At 29.7% G+C, this 25,867-nt stretch overlaps 1 long non-coding RNA gene across 1 annotated transcript; it reads left to right on the top strand.

The window, feature by feature from the left end:
* The first annotated feature begins 5,854 nt into the window (after nucleotides 1–5,854).
* Nucleotides 5,855–24,937, top strand: LOC133703820 (uncharacterized). Its single transcript, XR_009843947.1, has 3 exons — nucleotides 5,855–6,109; nucleotides 7,485–7,550; nucleotides 24,627–24,937. It is a non-coding gene; the product is annotated as an uncharacterized LOC133703820 (long non-coding RNA).
* The last annotated feature ends 930 nt before the right edge of the window (nucleotides 24,938–25,867 follow it).

The raw sequence follows: 25,867 nt of genomic DNA, 5'->3' as shown, positions 1-25,867 counted from the left end.
GTATCTCTCAACATGGTTTTTTTTTCTTATGATTTTTTTAAAATTATCTTTGTCAATTTTTTTTTTTTTAATATTGAGCTAGTTGAGAGTTACAATTACAAGTCATTACAAATAAGACTAAATCATGTAGAGAAGCATTGTAGCTTTCATCACAAAACATTGTGAATTGTTACAGTGTTTCCAACATGGTTTTTTTTTCCTGTTTTTTTTTCTAAAATTGTCTCTATCAATTTTATTTTTTTAATATTGAGCTAACTGAAAATTTAACTTTGTAATTTTTTTTCTTTAAAACACTGTGAATTGTTGTAGTGTTTTCCCATATGATTTTTTTATGATTTTTTCCAAATTATCTTTGTTGATTTTTTTAAAAAATATTAAGTTGGTTAAGAATTATAATTACAATAAAGCTCAATCATAAGAGGAAAGCATTATAGTTTTTCTTACAAAACACTATGAATTGCTACAGTATTTCTCTAAATGGTTTTTTTATGATTTTTTCTAAAATTATCTTTGTCGATTTTATTGGGGAAAGCACTGTAGTTTTCCTCACAAAACATTGTCAATTGCTACAAAGTTTTTTCTCATGGGTTTTTTCCCTTCCAAAATTATCTTTGTTGTTTTTTTTAATATTAAGTTGGTAGAGAATTTAGTTTTGTAATCATTTTTGCCTTTTATTAACAGAAAAGCTAAATCATGTGGCGAAAACACTGTATCTTTCCTCACAAAACACTGTGAATTGCTACAAATCATTTTGTTCAGTGTCTAAGTTTTTTATCACCAACACAACTTTTTTTTCCATGATGAAATATTGGCTCCATCGTACATTTGATTTATATTACTTATCTAACACTAGTTCACAATTATAAAACTATCAAGTACATTTATTTTATAAGACCGCGGCAACGCACGGTAATGCCATCTCGTATATATTATAAAAAAATATTGGAACATATTAGAGACTTGCTCACCTATATAAAAACATATTGAGCTATTTACTCAAAAGTAATTGTATCAAAATCTATTATATAATAGAGTTGAATTATATATATATATATATATATATATATATATATATATATATATATATATATATATAAATGATCTATCATACAAATATAAATTAGTTAACTGTATTACTTTAATCATAATAAAAAAAAAACAAAATGCATCCACTATAAATAAATCTTCTCTCTCATATGCAATGGAAAAATACAAAAACCAAACCTTTAAAAATGATAAAAACAAGTACAACAAGAGGCTAGTGTATTTTCATCGAATAAGAATTAAATAAAAAAATAATTATACATGTGTATATATAGTCCCTTTATGGAATCTTAAAAAACCAAACCAATGACAACAACTAATATGAACACCAGGAAACTTGCCATAACATTAGAAGATGATGAACTAGGTGAAGGAGCCATCGCCGATAACCTTGGAGCTATTGAGTTTGCAGGGCTTGATGTTTTGTGTTGTAGCACAATCAATATGTGTACTGATTGAAGAAGGTTATGGACTGGTTGTGGGAATTGTTGGTACTCGAGCTGGTACTCTAGGTGTTGCTGTCGTTGAAGATGGTGAGGCACCTGATGTGCCTGATGATATAATGATAGCTAGCTTTTGTCTAAATTGACAATGTTAGACAAAACCATATAGATATAGTAGTGTTCATCGTTAGATTCAACTTAGCAGGACTTGTGGTAATAATGTTGTTAGTGTATGTTACTCGTAACCAATTGTTTGGTTACACATGATATTGACTTTATTCATGTGTGTGTATGTATATTTATTGTTGTTGCCTATTTATATAATATTTTTATTAAATTAATTGTGCTTATTGAATCATGTCAAGTTAATGATCCAAGTCTTAGATCTTTTTTACTTCTTTAAAAACATTAACATCACCTCAATATATTTTGTAAATCCTCGGTTTAAAAAATAAATATGGAATTATAGAAACAAGCCTTGTAATAAATTAAATAAAAAGGTAGATAAAGAAATAATTAAAGAAAAACATGGTTGAAATAAATAAGTCAATGACGAGGTATTGAGATTCGGTATTAAAGTGAGCCGAGATGGGATTTTCACGTAAAAATAAGCATTAAATATGTTAGGGGCATTGATGTAATTAACACAAAGTAGACTAAATAAGAAGAATAGCTTCCTAACCATTCAAAGAGGCCGACTATCACCTCTAAAAAGAAGAAGAATAAAATTACTAACCCCACCTATTTTCACATCAAAAATTCATCAAAAACTTATAGATTAAGGTTGTTGATGAGAGCTTAGAATGATTTAAATGTATATTATTCATCATATTTTGAAGAATTGGAGCTTGTAAATGGAGGTTTGGGAATATAAAGAGAGATAAAAAAAACAAGTGAAGAAATTAAGCTTTCCTTCTCATTTTAATTCTTTAAAACTTCTAATTTAGAGGTAAGACATCTTATTGCAAGGTTAAATTGAGTGTTTAGTTAATATTGAATTTTTTAGCCTACGTTAGTATCGCGAAATTTTGATTTAAGGGTTTTGTGATGTTGTAAATAATGATATAACCCTTGTAACATGTAAATGGTCATAGATAAACATTGAGTCAAGTGAGAAATTGATGAAATTTAAAGAAAATCCCATCCCCATTTTGAACATTAGGTTTGGCCAAATAGGTGTTTGATGGGGGAGGAATTTTTCTTGATTGACATGTGTAAAATTGTATGAAAAATATGTGTTAGGATTGGCTAATGAAAGATTATGATGATTTGATTTTATAGAAATTAAAAGAAACCTATGGTTTCATTTAGACATGGTTTGACCAAATCGGTCATGAAAAAAGGGGAATAATTGATATAAATTATGTATGTCATTGTCATGAAAATGCATTTTTGAACCCAATTGTGTTGAACTGATATTGAATCATAAGAAAAAAATAAAACTTGAATATGAATATATATACAGGAAATAGTCGAAAGGTATTACTTTGGAGATTCATTTATGAGTTCAAAGATTATGGAAAGTAATGATGATGAAATGATCTTATGTTGACAGAGGATACTACTACAATAAGCCTATAGTCTAGAGTAGTAGTTGGGACATCACGTGTATTAGGTAGATTTGTAACACCTATTTTTTAGTTAATTAATGCACCATTATAATTGTAAAATTTATTTCTTTATGTTTTCTAAAGTGACGTTGAAAAATAAATAATGTGGTGGTTAAAGAAAGAAAGAAAATTAAAATTAAGATTTGATTAGTCATTTCTAGAATGAGAGACTAATGATATCAATAAGGATCATTAGTATAGACATTTAACTAAGATTTGATGAGTCATTTCGGGTATGAGAGACTAATTATATCAATAAAGATCATTGATATCGGCATTTATCTGAGATTTGATTAGTCGTTCCTGATATGAGAGACTAATGATGCCAATGAGGATCATTGGTATCGGCATTTACCTAGACTTGATTAGTCGTTTCTAGTAGAGGAGACTAATGATACTAATATGTTTCATTGGTATCGACATGAACATCAAAAAAATATGTGGAAATAAACTTGATTAGTTGTTCCTGAAAAATAGAAAAGACTAATTATGCCAATGTGAATGCATTGGCATCAACATGTGCTTAAAAACTTGATTAGTTATCCATTAGGATAGAAACTAATGATACTTGGTGGATAGGTATAGGCATACTTTTAATTAATTATGCTTGAGGTAATGGTCAATGATAGCAATTTAAAATTGATATTGGCATTGGATAATGGACTTGGGTTATGAGTGACTAATGGTATTATGAAGTTAATGTAGATAATTGAAGTAAGAAAGATCTTGGAATGATAATGAAATTTATTTGTATTCTTTGATGTAATAATTGTTTATTATTTATTTCATTGGCTGATGTCTTGCATGTTGCACTTTTTAGGGTTGTTACACCCACACTAGGAGTATATTTACTTTATCTTTTTTGTTCATATAGATTAGGTATTTCACGTTAAGTTTGGATTGTAATATATTTTGTTGTAATGCATTTAAACATGAACTTTTAACTTTTGTTTATAGATACATGAAATTAAATGTTCACTTTTATTTATGCATGCTAGAATTTATATAAAATCTTAACCTTTGCAATTAATATGTTATATAATTAATTAGATGAAATTATTGGTAAATGATTGATGTGGATTATGATCCAGGATGATTGGATCAAGAAATTGAGAATGTTTATGAAGTAAAATAGGTTTAAGTCGATAATTTGGGACCTTTTATTATAAAAAAAACTCTACCGAAATTATGGTAGAAATTGTGGTAGAGCACCTATTAATTTGAAATAGGCATTTATATAAAAAGGAAATAAAAAATTTACAGTAACTCCATAATTAAGAATGTGTTTTGTCCTGAAATAATTTGGACTGTTATAGTTGATATCGGAGCATTGGTTAATGTCCAATAGACTGAAATATTGATATGAAATCGTAATGTGTTTCATGATGGTGCGTATTGGAAAAGGAACCAAGACTGATCCATCCTCGATTCGAGGAAGGAAACACAATATCCTTTGTGATGATGATAATGATCAAGAGGGGGATCTTTTGGCAGACATTGCCTCGCATATACTTGCAACATTTGTACACTCCAAGAGAGGTAAATATATAGGATACCAGATGATTATGTTTCCCGTCGAGTTGAGATATCACGGCCTAGGGCATCTAATAGACAAGAGTAGAGAGATAGACTCCTAGTGACGACACCAGCTGTTATGTCGACACTATATTCAAATCTTGTCTTTCTAGAGCAGTTGGTTAAAGTAGTGGCTGCAGAATAGAGAAAATTGTCACACTTATTCATTAGGTGAAGAGCATGAGAGAAATGGGTTATGCGATGTATTCAAGAGGAGAAGATCAACGAATTGTAAGATATTGATTGAGAAAGGTTATAAACTCGTGATAAATCCCTTAAAATTTTAATTGGAAAAGAATAAATCAAAAGAAACATATTTTTAATTGTAGTAAGATTCTTAAAATATTAGTGTAAAACTATGAATAAATAAAAAACTATATTTTTATATGAAAAATACTGATGATCAGATAATTAATCGAAATAAGCCTGAGGATACTAATTGAATGGTAAAACTGTAAATGTAAACCCCATGTTTCCTAATTTAAAACTCAAAGTCAATGAAAAAGCTTCGGGTGAAAATAGTAATAAACTTGTATGCAAAAAATAATTATGGTTGAAGATTTGACAAAAAAGAATTATGATAATAATAAAATAGCATGTGTGACATAAATAAGGGTAATTTGGTAAAATAAAGAGAAAAATATCTCCTCATTTCTTTATAAGTCGGCGGCATTAAAAAGAGCATATAAGGAAGATGTTAAACGGAAAATAAAAAAATAAAAAATATTATTTTAAATTTTTTTACTAAAAAAATATTATTTTATTATTATTTTATAAAAATATTATTCTTATATATCTTGAAAAAATATCAAAATACTATTTATTATAATAATGTTTTATATTACCTGTGTTATGAGTTTGACAAGTTTACTCGAATTAATTCGGGATAATTTATTTATTTTTTTAATTAAATTTTTTTTTTATTTTTTAATATTAGATTAATTGAGAATTATCTAGGTTATTTTTAAATTTATTAAATTAATTGGATGATGTAAAGTCATTAAAATAATTATATATTAAATATATTTAAATACAACTTGCTCTTATAAATGACACTTTTCCATTAAAATACATATAAATAAAAATAAAAAACTATATTTATTCTTTTTAAAAAATTATATTGCCAATTTGACTCTTTTAAATAGAATATCTGTGAGATACTCTAACAGAATAGGAGGCCAGTAATTTATTCTTCTTCTTTTCTAATTCATGGCATGAGTGGTAATGAGAGTGTTTCTAGTTCTACCAAAAACAATTAACACAAACTTGTGAGATTATTGAGAAATACTCCCTTTCTTGACACTTCACATTTAAAGCAGCTATAACTGTAATTTTTGGCAACCTCGTCTTCTCATCGTTTGAACCCAAGATTTTTATAGAAATGGTTGTTAGTTCCGTTCTAAATGCCCTCGTGCAGCGTGAATCCCTGGTACGCAGGTTGGGCTTCCTTCCTTTCATTTCATTTATACGAATCTTTGAGGTGTGGTGCTGTATTGTGCACATTTGTTTTAAATCTTGATTTTCTTGAAAGTTTTAGCATTTCTGTAGTTATGGGGATCTTGGTTGTTCATTTTAGTATAATGCACAATATTAGGGTTCAGTGTCTTTGTGAGGAATGGATACAAGGCAGTTAGTGATTCGCTTGTTGAAGAGGACTAGGAAACAATTTGTGCATGGATGGTTCGTTGGGAAATTTATGGAATATTGTCGCGTGGGAGGAGATAACTGGTCTTTCCTTTTCTCTTGAGGGTGTGGGTCGATGGGTGGAATTGGTGGTCAAATGAATGAAGAAAAAGAAACAGCTTTAGGAAAAATGGACTCGTGTGATTGTGCAATTTATTAAGGATAGGGTATAGATAGGGTTCTAGTGACAATTTGATGGTATTGGAGGAATGGGTTTCGAATCTTTTGTCTTCTTTTGATCCAAAGTAGCTGATGAATGCATGGAGAAATTGAAAGGAGATAATGGAAATGAATGGAAGTAGGAGACTTTTGAAACTTGGAGAGGGTACTCATGATTTTGTAAATGAACAAATGATAATAAGAAGAGCATTTTCAATCTTGTGACGTTTTCAAGAGGCATGCTGCCCCTGCTCTTGACACTCCTGCTGCTCTTGAAACGAGAGACACACATGGGAAAACACGAGGAGGAAAAAAAGTGATTAATTGTGATCTTGCTGGCCAGGGTGGAAAGCTTTGTTCTCTGAAGTATGAACCATTTGTTAGACATGAGGCTGTGAATGGCATGGCTTCTTTTAAAAGGTGTCAAATGTCCAAGGTGTATTGAAGAGATAACCCATCTATGTAAGATATCAGGAATTTTAACAATGTGATTTTGATATTGCTGGTCAATATGAAGAAAAGGGACTGGACTTTGAGATCTGTTGAGGTTTTGATAACATTATGTAACGAGCTAGAAATTGGAGATTATAAGCAATTATTTGGGTAGGTTAAGAAAGGAATGACCAATTTTTGGGTGTTGTTAAAATTGGCTAAATTACTGGTTAGAGAATTTTGGGAAGAATTCGGGAAGATAATCTTTATAAATTGATTAAATTGTATTATTTTTGGTTAATAAATGAGCTTTAGTCCAATTAACTATGCAAGTTGGAGAAATTTCATGTTAAGTTTGATTTAAATTGATAGATTTTAAAATTTGTAATGTAAAAGTTTTAAGTGAGGATTTAATTTGATGACATAATCATTAACCTATGAATTATAGTATAAATTAATAGTTACTGGATATTAATTTAAAATTTTGGGATGTATATAAATTTTAATTCGTGGTATGAACACTAATGGTTATTTTTAGAGGGTTGTAGGATAAGTGTTTGGGATGGGGTCGACTTCTCAGAAGTATATAAAGTAGGAGCTGAAGGTAACTCTCCCTTGCCTTTTAATTTATTTAAATTGTCTTTGTAATTTGTTAGATTTACAAAGTTATTTAATTGTGCTGTGTATAACTAATATTGTGGGTAATTGTGTATGTGATGTGAAATTACCGGAACAATAGTAACCATGCATTTTATAATTTGAAATTTACTGTAATGGTGGTGTCAGTTATGTGATTGAAATTAACAATAAACGATATGTGAATATGATTTACAACAACAACAAAATTGATAACGAATGAGAAAGTTGGTCATTTGAGTACAAGTTATTTAATTATTATGCCTTTGAGGCAAGTTATACGAATAAATACATCTAGGCAGGTTATATGATTATTATGACTTAGGGGTATGTTAAATGAATATTATGCTTTTGGAGCAAGTTAATGCGAAATTGTCATTTATATTGCTAATTTGAGGTTTTGATAAAAATTTATAATTTGACCCAACAAGAATCTTGCGTTTGAGAACCAAAGTTATGATATGAGGCAACTTGTAGATAAAATTTATAAATCTCAAAATAATATTAACAATTGATTTATATAGTAGAAAGCTAATAGTAATTTGACTTAATAGATCCAAACTTGATAAGTAGGTCTTAACATATTAGAAGCTCAAAATAACTAATATAATAAAATAAAACATAATCCATATAACCCTTAAATATCATTGGCCCTGTAACAAACTAAAAGATAAATAAATAATAGTCCGACTAATTAAAACGAGCCCAAAGTTAAATTTTGTAATTTGTCGGCAAAATTGAAACCCAACTTCAAACGGATGGTTCTCTCTCATCTTGATGAATTAGAAGATATACCATATGTCATTGGATAGGTTTGGTTGTGTATTTTCCAATGCAACTAGAATCGCGTTAAAATTCATTCTATAGATCCAGTTATAGCCAAAATAGTAGTGAAAGGTCAAGATTGACAAATTTGAGTTTTTTTATTCCAATCTTTTTGTAATGTCTAGAAGCTCTCCTACAAGTCTTTCTTGAATATGAATCAAAATAATCAAAACATGTTCTTCATTCTTTGATATCCTCTCAAAGTCCATCTTAGCCTATGTATCTTGAAGAAGTCCATTAATTGCTTCATTAAACCTCTTTGATCTAAGTCTTGTGACTAGACTTAATGAAACCTCTAATGAATATCTCAGTGTTAAAGCTAGGTTCACATCATTATATGTGTGACCCATTAAGTTCTCTAATAAGTTACCCAAATATAAATTACAATCAATAATTGATTGATTTATTATCTCATTCTTTATTAGATAATCTTGAAAGTCCTGACTCAACTATTCACCACTTTAATCAAATCGAAGTAACTTGATACTCTTTCTAGTTTTTTTTTTCAATTTCATTTTTAAATTCTTTGAACCTTTCAAATGATTCAGACTTTCATCTAATACATATGATCATATTAAATTTGATCATCAATGATGAAACATGTATATTCATCTATGACACAAATAGTTATTGGTCTACATACATCTATATGTATTAGACCTAATAATTTATTAGATCTTTTACTCTTTTAGTAAAGGGTGTTTTAGTTATTTTACACAATAAACAAGCTTTACAAGTTTTATATGATTCATAATCAAAATGATCAAACATCTTTCTTTATGTAATTTAGTGATTATTGTTTTATTGATATAACATAGTCTACAATGCGATAAATAATATGGTTATTGATTATCTAATCTGGTTTTCTTACTATTTATATTGAACTTGGACATTTCAAGAACATATATATATATATATATATATATATATATATATATATATATATATATATATATATCATTTTTTTCTAAAGCTTGCTATACTTTTTATGCTACGCTTTTAAAGATTTATAATATGGTCTATTAACATAGTATTTTTTTATATATATATTTATTTGTGGTAAAAAATGGATAAGAACATGGCAAACAAATTTGGTCTAGACCATTGTGGTCCCATATAGACCTATTAAGAGTTAGTGGAGGCCTTTAGGCTTATCCCAATTAATATAATTTTGAAAAGCAAGCTGACTATTTGTTCACCATCCTCTAAGGTCTAACACTCATTTTCAAGAGTGAGGATTAGGCCTTGTCACCATGCCCATGTCTCAAATCGTTGTCATAGGTTATGATAATTTTTACTTTCAATAAAAATCCATGCATATATTACTTTAGGCAACCTTTTGACTTGAAAGCATATTTGGAATATTTATCATTAAAAACAAATAACAATAGAGTTTACCTTAGATAGGATATATTAGGTGAATTTTATCTTTTCAATTAGATAACTAGTCTCTCACCTAGAACCTCTGAAAGATCAATTATAGTTTTTCATTATCATAAAACTAGGTGGCGACTCTTTTTTTTTTACATATAGTTTGCCTCAATGTCCCTCACGACACGGTTAGTGAGATGGAGGTGATGGTTGAAATAACTGAATGATATTGTAAGTGAATTACTATTTATAAAATATTTTATAAAATTTCACGAGTTGAAAATATTTTTTTACAAATGAATTATGTTTGAAAGTTGAATGGAAAATATTTTACTCTTTGTCTTATGACAAGATTGTTTTTTATGTGTTTTTTCAAATACTTGTGACACACGCTTTAGTTTTCATTTTAAGGTGTTTTGCTTAACAAAGATTTCAAAAGATTTACTTTGTCTTTTTAAAAACTTATGATTTTTTCACAGGCTCAAATGGTGTTTGAGGTTTTTTATGGATCCAAGATCACTTTCAATTTATTTTTGGCTTATTGGGCTTTTCTATTTTGTAGCCTCAATCAATATCTCATGGATTCTGTGCACAAGTATCCTATCTTTTTTGTGTTTTCCAACCACTTTCTCATCATTGGTGGATATTTTCAAATACCTTCATTCTTGCAATCTCTTAATACTTGCCCTTAATGTGGGGTGTGTTCCTAGTCAATGTTATCTTACCAAAGAAAAACTCCACTTCAGCTTAAATTTGGATTGAAAAGGATATATTTATTTTTAGGGGGTATGAAAAATGACATTTTCTCATTTTAAGCAAGATTGGTTAGGACTGATAAATTTTGACCTTATAACCGTGGCGATTTGCAAAAAATTGTTTTGCAAGTTCATGATTCATGAAAACTTTATCGTCATTGTTTCTTGTAGCTTTTCACAACAAACTTTGATGGTTGGGTAATCGATTTTGGTTTCTAGGTATTTAGCCGTCTCTTAGGGAGTTGTATGGTAAATCATTGCTCTTGACATATTATCGATTTTTTTTTTGAAATTGTTAGCCAAAGTCAAATCTTGAAAACCTTTATTTAAGAGAATGATTTTTTGTTAATCCTTTTGAAATCATTTATAAAATACACAAGATGTAATGAGAATGAATAACCAAATTTTATTGATTTAAAAAACATGAGTACATTATTCATAATATTTCTTTGCAGAATCAGAGTTCACAGGCCTAGGCAAGTCATCTCCATCCATTCTTCTCAATAATAGAGCTCCCATAGAGAATATTTTCTTCATTACATATGTGCCTTTATAGTTAGGTGTTCATTTACTAAGATCTTTGCCGGGTAGAGGTATGATCTTTCTCAGTACTAGATCTCCTTCCTAAAATACCATATGTCTGACTTTCTTGTCATATGCTTTAGCCACTTTTTGTTGGTACAACTAGTGATGACATATTATAGCTAACCTCTTTTCACTAATTAGATTTAATTGCTCATATCTTATCTTGACCTAATCAGCTTCCTTAAGTTTTGATTTTATTAGTACCCTTAAAGATGAGATTTCTTCTTCTAGCGGCATCATTGCTTCCATCCTGTAAACCAATGAATAAGGTGTAGCTCTTGTAGACATCTTTATTACGGTGTAAAATGCATGCAGAGCAAAAGGGAGCATTTCATATCAGTTCTTGTACATGACTATCATCTTCTTGATATTCTTGTTGGTAACTTGTATAATATCGTTCATCTTTTGCTTGTATAGAGATGAATTTGACTACTTGATTTTTTATTTTGTGCAAAGCTCTAATATTATTCTTTTATCAAAGTTCTAAGCATTATCAATCATTATCTTTTTAGGAGCTCTATATCGATAAATTTTGTTCAATAAATCTCTTCACTACCTTTTAGGTTGCATAAGCATATGAAATGGCTTCTATCCATTTTGTGAAGTAGTTAATGGCCACTAGGATAAGCCAATGTCCATTGATAATTTTTGAATTGATAGACCCAATTACATCGATTCTCCACACTACAAATGACTATGGAGATGTCATACTAAAAAGAGGAGTTGAAGGGGCATTTATCTTTTTATTGTACATCTGGCATTTTTGGTATTTTTCGACATATTCTATGCAATCCCTTTCCATGGTCATTCAGAAATATCCCGACCTCTATATTTGTCTAGTTGTCATATGTCCACTAGCATAAGTTGCACAAATCCCTTCATGAGCTTTTTGGAGCGCTTTTTTTACTCCTATCCCATTAAAACATCCCAACAATATTCCATCGGACAACCTCTTATATAACACTTTTGCATCGAGGTAATAGTCCATGGCTAACTTTCATAGGGTTTTCATATTTGTAATGGATGCCCTTGAGGGATATTTCCGGTGTTAGATAAACTGTGTGATATAATAATACAACAAATTCCGATACATTTCTCCTTCATTGAACAATAATGGGTTAGAGAATTTCTGACTTCAATACTTATGCTTTGCTCTCTGTTCCTATAATCGATTTTGGACATGAAAGTTAAAGTGGCCAGAGCATTAGTAAATTAGTTTCTCTCTTCCTATATTAGTGAATTTTATCTCGTTAAATTCTTTTGCGAGTTTGGATATATATCCTTTATACAACCTCGACTTCTCATTTTTTGTTTGCTATTCTCTTTTCACTTGGCAGATATCAACATTGAATCTCCATAGACATCAAATTTCTTTATCTTCAACTCTAATGTAACTTCTAATCCGAGGACACAAGCTTCATAATCAATCGTATTATTAGTGCATTCAAACTGCAATTTGATTGAAATAAGGTATAGCTTTTTGTTAGGAGAAGTTATCACTACTCTTGCCTCATTACCATGTACATTTACTGCTATGTCAAAATATATTGTCCACCAGTATGTTTTTTTTTACTACTAGCACATCTTCATCTAGAAAATCAAAATTTAAAAGCTCATAATTTTCAAAGCATTATCTGCTAAATGATCAGCAATAACACTTTTTTCTTTTTATGGTTTTTCTTGTCATGCACACTATGTCATACTCAACCAACAACATCTGTCATCTTGCTATTTTTCTTGATAAATAAAGCTTTTCATATATATATATATATATATATATATATATATATATATATATATTGTAGCCTATATAAGTTCACTACAAAGCTTCTCTACCATTATATATCTAAACTTCTTACTTGGCTTTTACCTTGAGCACCATATTTGGACGAGTTCTTTGTAGTTTCTACTTCACAACAATACTTCCTTCATTTAAGGGCACTTTATGTACTATAATGCTAGTATCTAAACTAAGCATATTTGTGTAGGACCAAGCAAACACATCAACATACTTGCGTAGCAGTAAGATCAAGTTTTCCCTTTCACTAGTAGTGATTAGAGTTTCTATTTTCAATTCTCTTTCATCCTGCCCTGTACCGATATTAATTGTTTCCAATTCTTCTTTTGTTGGTTTCCAAGCTTGCTCTACTAACCTAAAAATTATTTTACATCATCCTTTTCCCATTCCTCTAGGGAACTACCACTATATTAGTACCCATTTGGGGTACCTAACCATCTTAAAAAAATTAGCATCCTATTGTCTTTCTATCTTAGCTTTTACCTTGAGCACCATATCTGGACGAGTTCTTTGTAGTTTCTACTTCACAAGAATACTTGCTTCATTTAATGACACCTTATGTACTATAATGCAAGTATCTAAACCAAACATATTTGCGTAAGACCAAACAAACACATCGACATACTCGCATAGCAGTGAGATTAAGTTTTCCTTTTCACTAACAGTTATTAGAGTCTCTATTTTCAATTCTCTTTCATCCTACCTTGTACCAACATACGATGCATCGTTTGTAACCCCAAAATCGAGCTACCAAAGGGTTGTAAGAAAATTGAGGCTAGGGTGTTTCATGCTTAAAACTTTGATTTTCCATTTATTTTTTACCCAAGATTCTTAGAAACACATCCTAAAAGCCTTAATAAATCCGTTTATAGTCTCAAACAACGTTAAAATTGATTAAAAAACCCAAAATCAACCCAAACATAAAAAAAACTTCTTGAGGTTAAATATACCATCTCAAGCGATAATAATGCCAAAGAACACCCTTGTGGAACTCTCTTCATTGAATGGAACCCGTTGACATCAAGATCAACTATTTTGGTAACTAGAATTGGTATCAACTAAAAATCTCTCTTTACCACTAAAATCCAACTACTTTATCTCTCATCTCTCAGACTAGAAATTGAAAAATAAGAGAAATAAAACTTTATACCAAAAATTGAATTTTAGAAAATTAAAGGGACTAAAAATTGATCATTTAGAAAGTAGGATGACTAAAGTAAATGTTTCTTTGAAACCACCACCTATTTTCATCACATTTTCCACTGTGATGTTTTTTTTCTTTCAATTCTATCATTGCATAACAAATTAGAAGCAATTGACCTTTAATTTTGCAATACTAGGATCCAATCAAGGATAAAAAATACATAGTGAATTATGAGAGGATGTAGAATGAAAATGTGCATAGTAAAACCTCCTCACCTCTTTGTTTCTTTTATAATCAATTAATGTTATAAATTTGGATACTATAATACTTATTGTTATAGCTTTGAAAATAAAAAACATGTTCCCATATATATGCCATTGTTGAATTGTAGTTGAAGAACCTTTATGTTGAATGGACACTCTTAGAATCTTTTTTTTGTATAAATGCAATTATATTAAAGGAAAACGCTATACAAAAATATAAAGGGCATACCCCAAGATATACATCATCCTTTAACTCAAATCAAGGCAATAGGAAAATAAAAAAGAAAAATCTAAATATAACTCAAAATAAAATTGAAAACAAGATTGTCTAGATAATAATTGTTAAATCGGTTTACTGGTTTGTGAAAAACTCAGAATCGATCGACTAGTTCTACAAAAAGAGTAGACATGCTAAGTGGAACTCTAAGGAAAACAATCTAGAGGTATCTCATGACTCTAGGGCCCCGTTTGTTTGCTGAAAAGTAGTTTCCTTTTGGAAAGTGAATTCTGGAAACGTGAATTATTTTTCAATATTTGGTAGTGTAATGGAAAATAAGTTGGAAAACACTTTCCAGTGTTTGGTTATGTCATGGAAAATGAGCTGAAAAATAACTTATTAATGTTTTATTTTTCTCAAGTTTATTAAAATAATGAGGAACAAATCTTACAAATTAAAAAGTTGAATGAGAATGAAATTGAAAAAAAATATAATTTCATAAATTATCTCAAATAAAATAAATAATAATCAAAATAATAGAGATCAAATCTAAAAAATAAAAAAATGAAAGATGAAGAAATTAAAATAATAATAATTAACACTTCACAAATTATTTCAAATAGAATAAGTAACAATAAAAAAAATGAGGACCAAATTTGATACATAAAAAATTTCAATAAAAAAATGATAAGGGAAAAGAAAATAACAATTATAAAAATGAGGATTAAAGTTAATATAAAAATTAAATTTTAAGAGATAAAATTAAAAAATAAATATTAAAAAATATATATAGCAATCAAAAGTTTGAGGACTAAATTTGATATAATCAGCAAATAATATGACATTTCTAAATTTTTCACAACTTTTGGAAAGTGTTTTCGCCCAAATTTTTCAGGAAAACACTTTCCTGGAAACCAAGCCAAATTTTCCTTTGACTGGAAAGTGTTTTCCGTTGACCAACTTTCCTAATGGCAAACAAACACAAGAAAGTTTAGAAAGTGGTTTCCTGGAAAGTGAATTCCGGGAAACAAACATAGCCTAAAAGACAATATATGGATCTAAGAGTAGCTATAATATGGTATTTTGGTTCTAGCTCAACCAACCTAGACATGATAAACTTAAAGATTTCCTCACTAATAACATGATGAGGATGATAAGCCTAGTGAAAAACTCGATTATTCCTCTTATACCAAATGAAGTAAACCATAACTGAGAGAACTAATTGAGCAAGTAGATGTAGGAACTCCTTCTTCTATCTATAGTGTATGTTTTTCCACTAAAGCAAAGGTTGTCATGTCATAGAAGTCCAACTCATAAGAGTATTGCTCATGGTAGCCCTTCATACAAAAGTAGAGAAAGGACAGTAAAAAAACAAATGGTCATGTATCTCGATATGCGAGCCATAAAGGATATGTTGAGGAGCTAATGATCTAATAAGCATGAAGTCTGTTTATAGTGTGTAGGCGACCCATAGATACAAGCCATAAGATAAAAGAGTGTTTTAGGATATGAATCGACCAGTTTCTTGGATAGTAGCTTACAAGGCTTTTGTCTTGTTCAACCAGTTGTTTAGTTCCTGGGATGTTTGAATCGGTCAACCAGTTTTTATATAACTATTTATTTGGGGGTGTTGATTTTATTGTGGCAATAACATTTGAATGAAATGTAACCTTATCGACAATGGTAACTGAGGAGCTACATGAATGCAAAACATTATCTTATTTTGGATCTTTAACAAATCCTCAACTAAAAGATTTGAGCCCTCTACCTAAGCCTTACAAGAGTGCCTAAATGCTTTGCAAGTATCACAGACTTGAGGTTTCCATTTATACTTAACTATAATTATGATAAGGTTTGAAGATAACTTACATTTCAACTAGAAACTATGAACTATAGGTAACGAGGCATCCAATTCAATACAAACTCGGACGTAGTCAAGCTTGGTGTTGTTAAGTGTTTGTTAATTATAAACCAAAGGTCTTCCAACCATGCTAGCCATTCCTAGACCCATTTCATTGCAAATGGAAAAAAGTAACCTTTGAGGAGAACCTATGCAACCACTTTTGAGATTTTATTTTTTTCAAGAACAAAATATGAGTGTCATGGTTAGAGGATAATGGTCTTTCCCATAAACATCCACAACCTCTTTTTCATAACTAAGTGGGCATCATCCTCTGTTTTGAAATGAAAAATCAAGAAACCTTGTTGTGTCGACATGACACTTTCAAGGACATAACTCTTCCATTCCCGAAAGGCAATAGAGTTGGCTGCATGGTTTGACATCCTATAACCAGGAAAGAATCCCATTAAGCATCAGTTCCATTTTCATGTACTCTCATTAATGACATTATCCAGTATTTCCAAAATAGTATCAATCTCTTGTCATGGAAAAAAAGGCTATTTTCGCTCGAGTTGTTGAGTTTGACACTTACACTCTATTAGCCCATGAGGTGCTAGGGGTGGAGGTGGTGGTGGTGGTGGTGTTCTTTAGTGTCGGAATGGCAATGTGGGTGGTAAAAGGGTTTTTTATGGTTTCAATTTTGAGGTGGTTTTGGTATTTTAAGGACGTTAATGGATGTTTGAGGTGTTGGTCTTATTTGGGTTGGTGGTGTTAGAGATGTTTTTTTAGTAGCTGTGGTGGTGATAGTAGTTTGTTGCATTAACTGGTCGATCAGTTCCTAGATAATTGGTGGTCATGTCTAAAACTGACAGAAGACGGTTTAAGGAAAACAAAAAGTTTCAGCATTGTTTAAATATGATCTCCACTGTTCAGAATAAAGAAGACATCTAGGAAAATCTCCTCAATAAATTTGAAGCAGGTCCAATGGTGAATGAAGGAGAACCAAGCTGGGATCTACGATTGTCCTGAGCTTAGTTTTCCAAAAATAGTGCAGTGGTGATATCTCTCAAACATAAATAGATCAGAAAAATCCAAATGATTACATTGTAGATCATCATTAGTCACATAACATACTAAAAACTCAATTGAATCCAATGGTGGATGGTGGAGTTATGGCAATGACAACCTATTTCACTTAACACTCTAAGAATCTATTTTGTCATGTGGTGGCTTCTATATGTCTTGATTTTTTTCTCTTCTTATTTCTTTACCATTGAGATACACCTATATCAAAATAACCTTTAAACTTCAAAAAAACTATTTTAAAACAACTCCAAAAGATCTATAAATCATCTTTTATAGCTCACGAAGCAACTCCAAGAGTTCTATAAATCATCTTTGGGAGTGTAGAGAGTTGAAGTATAAATGCCAATAACAAGAGATCTTTTTTTTGGTTCGTTTGAATGAATTTCTTACCGAAATTGTTTCAAGAAGCTTGGATAATAGTTATGTTAAGAATTTTTCTTTCCATTTTCTTTTTTAACTTCAAATCATGGCTTAACTTGATGAAAAGTTTTGGTGTTCTTTAAAGACAAACCCATCTTAAGTGAAGCCAAGATTTGACAGTAAACAAGATCTTGGTAAATTGGTGTTCATTGATACTTGCGTGCATGATATGACCTATTCTGGTGCTCGCAACTTGTTTATAGCTTTGGTGTTCAAAAAATTATGGGTTTTCTTTCTTTTTATTTTGGGGTTCTTGATATGTGAACAAAATGGTTAAATAAGGACTTAAGAGTGTCTATATGTAGAAGAAGAGAAGAGAGAACAAAATGGGTTTATTGTGGGTCCTCTTTTTATTCAAAATATAGCTTTGATTTTAATGATAAAGTTATTAGATGATCATCTTTATTGTATTTGGACAAAGAAATTGAGGTTATAAATTAAGGGTAAAGAGCAATGAAGAGGATGTAGATTAAAGGTAAAGAGCAATTGAGAGGTTAGCAATTTGGGCAAGGTCATTGTTAGCAATTCGAGAGTATCCATGTCTTGATTTTTGTAAGGCTAGTTCAATTGATAATCATTGTATTTTAAAAAATTATTTTGATTATTTTTGTACTAATATTAATTTATTGAATGAAAAGTAGAATGAGACTAAGGGATGAATTTAATTATTCATTTTTTTTATGTTTAGAATTTATATTAATGATGTGTCTATAAACAACATGATAAATTTTGCTTGCAATTTCAAGTAATTAGCACGCATTAGGTTGGCTAGAATGTTACTCTATAACAATCTAGCTAGATCTTTGAGCACATCCTATTATGTATGACATGTTGTTTTTTCCTAATATTTGATGCCTTTGTCTTTATTTTTTAGTTGCATATAAGAATTGTTAATTACCTAATGTTCATACATAAAGTAGTTATTTTTATAATCAGATAAACTATTTTCTTTCTTTAAGGAGAACAAAGACATATAGTTTATAGTTAGATTTGATGTTGAAAACATGGAGTTTAGTGACTATTTAGTGGCCCTAATATTGAAGAATTAGGTTTATATTAAAAAAAAGATATATATTAGGGAGTAAAGGCAATTATAGATATGGTTCCTAAGCAATCATATTCAGACTAAGGAGAAGGCAATCAGACTAGCTGATGCTTCATTAAAATCTTAATAATGTGATGTTATGGTTTTTCAATAAACAGATTACAAACCTTCTACTGTTTGCTTATAACTTTAACTGGTGATGATTATGTACTGAGATTTTTTGTTTTTATTTTGTATACATGCAATCATAATATTTTTTTTTTGTTTATAAATGCTTTCTATTGTCTATTTAAAACTTTATGTTTTTATATTTTGACCTTACGATCTAAGTAAGAGACAATAATGTCAAATGATTCTTAAATATTATTCACTTAATTTGGTGTTGTGAGATACAAAGTGGCTTTTATGGCTTTAAACAACATAACCTTTAATTAATCTTAAATACTCATTTATGTGCTTGTGTTTGTTGAACAAACTTAGCAAATAAAGTAATGGAAAGTTCTAAAAGTTAGGATAAAGCTACTTCGACTAAAGAAATGTTGCATATTTTTTGTGATATTTCTATCAAAGCTATTGAGATGGGAATTATATTAAATACTCGTTTTGATAAGACTAGTTAGAGATTTATAATGACTACCTTCAAATAAAAGATTGGTCATGCCTTTACCATGACATAATTGAAGAATAAATAGGATGATATAAAAAAAAGATAGAAGAATTTAGGGAAAAAAAAGATTTTTAAAACTAGTGTTGGATAGAGTGGTGAATTAGGAACTATTTCTACAAGTGATGAGTAGTAGAAAACAAAAATCAAGGTTAGTTAGGAATTTTAGGTTTACAATTCTGATTCTCTTATTTCTGTAGTTGAGAAATTAATTAAGTTTCATTGGTTATATTGATTTTCTTTTATGTAGGAAATCAGAAAAGTATAAATATGATATAATATTCAGCAATATAGTGGCTATTAGATAGTATGCTTGGATTCCTTTTTAGGTAGTGTTGTTTGAAGATGACGGTGGGGATGATGATATTCAGAATATTAATGATGATGATGATGCTAATTTGAAAGAAGAAAGTGGTGCTTGAAAGGAGGATGTCATTTGTAACTTTATAGATGATATGAGTAATATAATAGTTGGAGGTAATGTGGAAAGTAGCAGTAGCACACATAGGTTATGGAATTGGATATCAGTTATTTTTATGTTTAGATTGACTAGTTGATAGTGTTTTGACCAAGAGTGATTGCACCTCTAGTAGTTTGGGTAATAAAATGTGTAGTATTGGAGAGGTAATGACAAAGCTTCATTCTATAGATGAAATTAACATTTGTGATAATTTTCATTCTTTTGCTACTAAGTTCTTTTGTTTAAGGAGCAGGAGGGCAATGTGGGCTACAATGTAAGATCTTGATATAAAGCTTAAATGGCTACAAGAAAATGTAAAATTTAAAGCCTTAGACTGAGCAAACAAATGTATTTTATTTTCTAGGTTTATGGAGTTGCAAAGGCAAAAATTGAGTTTGACTATTTGATTGCATCTTTGCTTTCTATATAGATATACTTCCATGAAAATGATACCTCTAGGAAATGTTATAGTGTCTTTGCTTTTTCTAGGGCTATACTTTCATTGTTAATTTTTTATGGGTTTATGTTTTTTTTACACGTAGTTTTATTGTTCTATGTTGTTGTTATCTCCTAAATGCCTGTATTTCATGAGAGAGCTACAGTAGGGTGATTCACAGGGATTTGATTGCACATGGCCACTTGAGTGTTCATCATAGGGATTTTTTAAAGATGTTAATTTTATTACTTTAAGCCTTTATGTTAATTTTTTTATTTCTTCTATTAATGCTTAGTTTGTATTGTGTGCACTTTACTTTGAAATTCCTTGCTATTGTGATTTACTTTAGAGACGTGTAAATTTGAGTTGTTATTTTACTATATGGAAGTACATTAATTAGCTAATTATATACTCTAATTTATATGAATTCATATGTATTATAACTTCTTCTTCTTCTTTTTTTTGGTCTAAACCCACAAATAAAATGATTCATCCCAACAACTAAAAACCTTATAACCTAACTTTGTGCCAAATGGATTAGCCAACATAAATGTGCAAAAATAGAAAGAGATTATTAGGTTAAAAGACCAAGTTTTGAAAGGTAGTTGAAATGGATGCAACTTAAGTTAAGAGTGTTAATATGTTAAAATATGAAATACACTTGCATCCAATATCACCTTTAACATTGAGCTCCTACATTTTTATCTTGTATATTTATACTTAAAAGCTTATATCCACCTATAGAGTAGTACAGAAACATACCTATCTTGTATCCATGCATACACATTTTATCACCAATAGACCATATATAGTCCACCATGGTAGCTCATTGTCTCTTTTTAATTCCTTTAAATGGCATGGAAGTAATAGGGTGAATTGTGCTCCATCTCCTTCACCTTTAAGTGTCATTGACTCTTTAAGCTTCTCAATGCCTGCCAAAAATATCCAAAAAATAAAGAATAAAGTATGGTGAGTTTACATCAATGAATATATGCAAAAATACTAATGTTTCAATTATTATTCAAGCTATCATATATAATCCAAATGGCACATATAGTAAATACAAAATGAGAATAAAGTTTCTCCATGTTTTCTAGATTCAAAGCTCATCTTCATAAGCTATAGGTTAAATAATTTATTTTGAATCTATTATATGCATGGTACACATTATAGTATTTTATTCTCAACGAAACAATACATTATATATTTGTTTATTCATTTTTCTTTGTAGATATGGAATTTGAATAGTTTAATGCTTTATTCAAAGATAATTTTGAAGAGGATTATGATGATATAATGAATCGTGTTATTGATTATATTAATTATAGTGGTGGTAATAGTGGTAATGGTGATGATAGCAATGTTGGTGATGAAAGGAATATGGATGATGATGATGATGACAACGACGCCAATAATAGTAATGAGGATAATGAATCATTTGGAAGCGAGAGTTTGATCATCATAAATTAATATTATACACCACTGGAGCTCTTTCTATGTATTATGTTAATTATATGCCTAAAGAACTTTGTACGGTTTCAAATAATATAGGTAGGATATGGTTGACTAAAATTTTAAAAGGATATTGGAAATGATGGGTCAACATGTTTATGATGGATGCAACAACATTTCAAAGCATGTGTTATGATTTAGAAACATGATATAAGTTAAAAGCTTCAAGAAGGACGAGTGTTATTGAGAAAGTGATCATGTTTCTCTATATACTAGTATTAGGTGCTTTAAATAGAGAAGTTCAAAAAAGATTTTAATATTTGGATAGTAATAGATACTTTAATGAAGTTTTGAAAACAATATGTTTACTCACAGTAAATAATATAAAATTAGAAGACTTTGAATTTAAAAACACTCCATAGAAAATTCCGATGAATCCAAGATATATACCTTATTTTAATGTTACAATAATATAGTTTTTTTTAATTATTAATGTTATGTATAAATTATTAGGGTATTTTTATTCAATTATTTGAAAACTAATGTTTCTTGTTTTTTTATACAAAACCGTGTATGAATAATTGATGGCACACATATGTGTGCTTGTGTATATTAGAAAATCAAATTTTATTTATTGATAGAAAGATTTACAAACATAAAACATAAAGTTTACATATAGCTTTGACATATAATTCACATTTGTCTTGGTAGGATAAGAAGACAGTGCATATGACATGCATTTGTTTTAGAGGCAATTGGCAGTCCTAATATAAAATTTCTAAAACCACTGTATAAAATCTTAATGTTATTTTATAAGAAAAATTTAATGTTATTTTAAATATGGTTATGGATAATCTTTCTTTGTAAAATATCTTGCAAATTCATTAATTGTATAATAGGAAAATACTATTTGATAAATGTTGGATATCCAAATGAGTATGAATTTTTAAGCCCATATAAAAATGAGAGATATTACTTGCTAGATTTTCGATTTTGAGGAAAATTATAAGGTTAGAAAGAAGTATTTAGTCATACACACTTATCAATACGAAGTGTGATGAAATGTACCTTCAGAATGTGGAAACAAAGTTGGAGATTTTACAAAAGATGCTTATGTATCCTTACAAAATGTAAGTTCATATTGTAGTGACATTACTGGCACTATATAACTATATTAGAAGAAAATTGTAGAAAGATGTGGCTTTTGAAGAATTTAATTGTCATCCTAATTTTGTTCCCGATGATTTTTTTTAACAAATATCGTTCCATGTTTGTAAAGTCATGGATACTAGAAGTCTTCTCAAATGAATTATGTTCATAATAGGATCACTACTAGTTTAATTGGTCAATAAAAGTAAGAGCTTAATGTCATGTTGTTGTATTTATAATGTATTAATAATTGCATAAACAATAATCTAATTTGAAACTATAAAATTACTACATGTTTTTTTTAGTCATTTTATTTTCAACAATAGTTTTAACTAAACACCTTTAAACTATTTTTATTCAACAATAGTTTTAATTGTGATTTTAACTAAACACATATTTTAATTTAACTAGCAGTAACAATAAATGACTTTTTAAAATCTATTTTTATCAAATCACACCTGTAAAATTATCACAATATCAAACACACATTTAATTGTAAAACTGTAGCTATTACTTCAGGATAATTTAGGACCATCAACACTTAATGAAACTATTCCTAATTGTTAATGTTGTTTGGTGAAGTAAAAAATATACTAGAAAGTTGTAAAGAAAGTCAAAATTTTAACGCTAAAATGAAGGGAAAACTCCATCTTAACTGAAGGGAAGAGATAAAAGATTTTTATGTGTTGGATGAATTTATCTCTCTCAGAAATGTATACTTCATCCTTTTCTATTTTACGAAATGAATATAACTTTGTCCCTTTATGTTATCTAAACTTATCAAGCAGTCCTAATAATATAAAAAAATAAATAAATAAGTGTTTGACTAGTATTGACCACCATATATGGCTGTGAGGAAGTTTACTCTAATGCATGTTGAAGGAAATTACTTTCCGCTTTGAATTAACTATAACTAAAACTGATTAGTGTTTCACTGTAGCGCGGGTTACTGTACACTGTGAGTACTTTTAGTGTGGATTGCATTGTTTTGCACTATAGCGACCCTGTGGGTGCTTTCACTGTGGATTGTGAGTGTTTTCACCGTGGATTGCACTGTTTGGCGGGGGAATGTGTGAGGCTGTAGCTAGCAGGTGCCAGGTTGGAGGCGTGCCCGCTTGGGCTGCAGCCACCTGGTGCTCGGCCTTTTCGACCTTAGGTGCTTGGGTTGTCTGCCTATGTGTAGGGTAGACCAAGTATACATGTGGCGCCTAGGCTGACTTGCGGTGGCGTGAGCCAGGCCATCGCCCGCCCAAAGGGTCTTGCGTAAGGACCCAATTCTATTGCGTCCTTCATCAACACCCCAGGTTCTTAGGTCATAGGATTCTAAATATAATTATTTATATTATAGATATTATTATTTATATTATAATTAATATATTATTATTTGTTTTAAAAATATTATTATTATTATGATAATGAATAAAATAATTAATAAATTTGAAAGAAAATATTATTATTAATATTGAAAACATATTATTATTTATATTATAATTTTTTATGATATTTTTTATAAAAATGTTTCATTGTTGCGCAGGCTATTGTGCACGGTGAGTGCTTTCACTATGGACTGCACTGTTTGGTTTGGACTCCATGTTGGACCTGGGCGCTTCCACACGCAACCCTATATTCGGTCTGGATACGACCGCGACCGACTCCATGTTGGACTTGGACGCGACCGCGTCCCACTCTATGTTGGCCCTTGACGTGTCCACACCCAACCGCACGCTGTAAATATTATTATTTTTATTATAAAGTGCGGTTGGGCGTGAACCCCAATAATTTATGTTATAAATATTCTTGGGTTTTCTTAATATAATTGTCGCATATAGGCGACGTTGCGATGAATATTCCACTTCAATCTAAATGTATCTATCTGTCAAATATGGGGAGACAAGAAATTCTTGTTGTTTATCGGTGGAAAAAGAGAATAGGAGTCGCTACCTAATATTTTGGTCACTAGGAACCGTAACTGGTCTTAGAGATCGGGTACGGAGATTCATTGCGTAAAAGGAAGGTATTAGCACCCCAAATACGCCTGACCTAAGGTAAGCTGCATTGTTTGATTGTCTGATAAAAAGCTAAGGTGTTATTATATTTCTAATTGTTGATCTATCTAAGGTTTAAGAAAAGTCCTTCTTAATAAGGAGGTTCTTATCTTATCGGGTAAAAACCTAGGCGTTCTAACGTCTATATATATATATATAAAACTACATTTTTAATATCAGGAATATATTTTATGTATAAATTCGTAATCTCATATACTAAAAGAAGACAAAAATATTTTTTGAGAATTTTTGAAATATTGGCCTAGTTCTCATGGCTATAACAAACTTGTTATTAAAGCCAAAGTGCATGATAAAATATTTTTTGAATTTTTTTGTGTTTAATGTATAAAAACAATATGATTTTTGTTGTTGTATGAAAATATGATGTGATGATTTTTCTTATTTTCAAGAGACTTGACTGCATGCATAAAAAACAAAATATTTTTTTTGTTTTATAAGTTTTTTTGCAATGTTTCGATGAAAACTAGATATTTTAATACTGAATTTGTATCTTTACGGTATAAAAATACAAACCAGTATTAAGCAATTTTGATAAAAAATATGCAGGAAAATCAACAAACATTTTTAAGGATTTTTCAGAACTTTTAATTATATATATATATATATATATATATATATATATAACATTATAATATATAATATTACAATTATGTGGGCTGGGCTGACCTAGCTAATTGGGTAGGACTCAGCCCAAAAGGGTTGGGCCGAT

This window comes from Populus nigra, chromosome 1, assembly GCF_951802175.1.
Source record: "Populus nigra chromosome 1, ddPopNigr1.1, whole genome shotgun sequence".
In the NCBI taxonomy this organism is placed as follows: Eukaryota; Viridiplantae; Streptophyta; class Magnoliopsida; order Malpighiales; family Salicaceae; genus Populus; species Populus nigra.
Note: the sequence above shows the minus strand (reverse complement) of the source record. Positions and strands in the feature narration are given on the sequence as shown.